The following is a 2,183-nucleotide window of genomic DNA, read 5'->3' as shown; positions in this document are numbered from 1 at the left end:
GTGAAGCCAGTGTAATTATTCACAGAAAATTCTCATGGTTAGTAATTATTGTTTAATATTAAACTTCGAAGTGTGCAGCTTCTTTGTGTGTGCATTGGGGGTGGTGGATTCTTATCACTTTGTTAGAAATCTAATGAATATGGAAGATTCCTGGCCCTTGTATAACTCTATTGTAAATTGTTCTGCTTTCTGCTGTGAAGCTGATATTGGGCTCTCCCCCAGTTTGTAAAAAGGATGGTCTGCTGTTGGCAGGAGCAGCGACAGAAACTGAACTTGGCAAAGCATTACCTTCTCCACAGAATTTGGATTAAATGCCTGCTGTAGTCTCTCCCTAATTCAGGAAGAGCTGGTTGTTTTATACCACCAGCAGAGTTTCTGTGCCTCTGCCTGTCAGCATGTGGGAGGTCATGGGCTTCCAGCGTAGGAATGATCTTAAGACCAGAGAGCTTGTTCTGCTCCTGCTGTGTTTGACAAGTAGGAGCTGTACTCAGTGTCACTGCTACAAGAAACTGGGAGCAGCATTTGTTTAGGAGCTCTAGAAGATTAACTGGTGCTGTTGGAACAGGGCTGCAAGCAGGGGTTGGCCCAGGTGAACTGAACCAAAAGGGCTTAAAATTTGTATTTGCTGATGTCGATTCATGAAACAGCAGAGTAGGCATTACAAGGCCAACAGTAATAACAATTTAATTTTTTCAATAGATTTTTGAGGGAAAAGGAAGTAGTAAGGAGTCTGGGGTCAGGGTGTGGGAATACATAATAAGAACAAATGTACAAGAGCATGTAGTGACAGGACAAGGGAGAATGGCTTTACAGTGAAAGGGAATAGGTTAGATATTAGGAAGAAATTCTTCCCTGTGAGGGTGGTGAGGCTCTGACACTGGTTGCCCAGAGAAGCTGTGGCTGCCCCATCCCTGGAAGTGTCCAAGACAGGGCTTGGAGCAACCTGGGACAGTGGAAGGTGTTCCTGCAGGGGGGTGAAAAGGGATGATTTTTAAGGTCCCTTCCAACCCAGGCTATTCTGTAATTCAGTGATTCTACATTTGTGCTGCAGGGCGCAGAGAAGGATTCAGTGGAGCTTTTAAGCAGCGAATCAGGATGTGATGGCAGGATATGGATGAGGGTGTGATGGCAGACGGGTGTCAGTGCAGGCTGCAGCAACCAGCCCGCAAAAGAAGCGCTTGGGCAGTTTGCCCACACTCGGCTTTTGGAGTGTCTCATACATGTCTGGATGTGTCTCAGCACCCTGTAGCCACAGCAGGGTTTGATGTACCTGCAAACACAGCAGCAATGAGAGCTGTGGGGGAGCCTTGCTGCAGACACAGAGCTCGTGGAAGAGAGAAGCCTTTTCCTGCTGCAGTTGCTGCTTTCTAAAGGATGTTTTTTGCAACCTGTCTCGCGGTCGGAAGGTCTAAGTGTTGGCACTGCCAAGCTGCTGACGGTCTGGTGGGACTTGCCAGGCAGCCTGTGGGAGGGCTCGTGGTAAACAAGCATCAGGTGTTTTGTTTGGGCAAGAAGGTAAATACCAGAGTCACAGGCAGCTGACACCGTCTAATTTACAGATAACTTCAGTGGAGCTGATGACCCCTTTGAAGATTAAAAGCTGATGCTGCAAAGGGTGTCCTAGTAAACTGAAATTTTGGTATGAAAGCTGAAGCTTGTGTACATGCTCCTGCAGTTAATGACTGAGGAGCTTGTGATCTGAAAATCTGTGACAAATTTCGTAGAGATAGAAATTGAATAGGACAGGATGTCCCTCTGAAATACCACATTCAGTAAAAGCTCAGCCAGATACCCACTGCAATCTGCTTTGTAATTCACTGGCATAAATGACATAATATGATTACACATTCATTTTGTATTTTGCAAGCCCAGAGATTCTGTAACTTTCCAAAATAGCTTAATCTCAGCCCCCAGATGCCAGGTAGATCTAGTTAGGATTGACTGGAGGAAGTTTTTCCTTACCACAGGTATCCTGCAGATATAGTAAAACATACAGAAAATCTCAAGCAGTGATCAACACAAGAGATTTGGCACCTACACCTTCCTTGATGGGTAACCTGCTGTGGCACTGGTGTCTGTACAGCTTATTCTCTGCCATCCTCATTTCCCTTTGCAAACTTTTCAAGACATAAAGAGCACTTTTCCACTACTGCCATGTTAAATAACCAGAACTTAAAGCACTT

Source organism: Manacus vitellinus, unplaced genomic scaffold, assembly GCF_001715985.3.
Source record: "Manacus vitellinus isolate BGI_N305 unplaced genomic scaffold, ASM171598v3 scaffold_20_pilon, whole genome shotgun sequence".
NCBI lineage: Eukaryota > Metazoa > Chordata > Aves > Passeriformes > Pipridae > Manacus > Manacus vitellinus.
The sequence above is the reverse complement of the archived record's forward strand: the minus strand, read 5'-3'. Positions refer to the sequence as shown.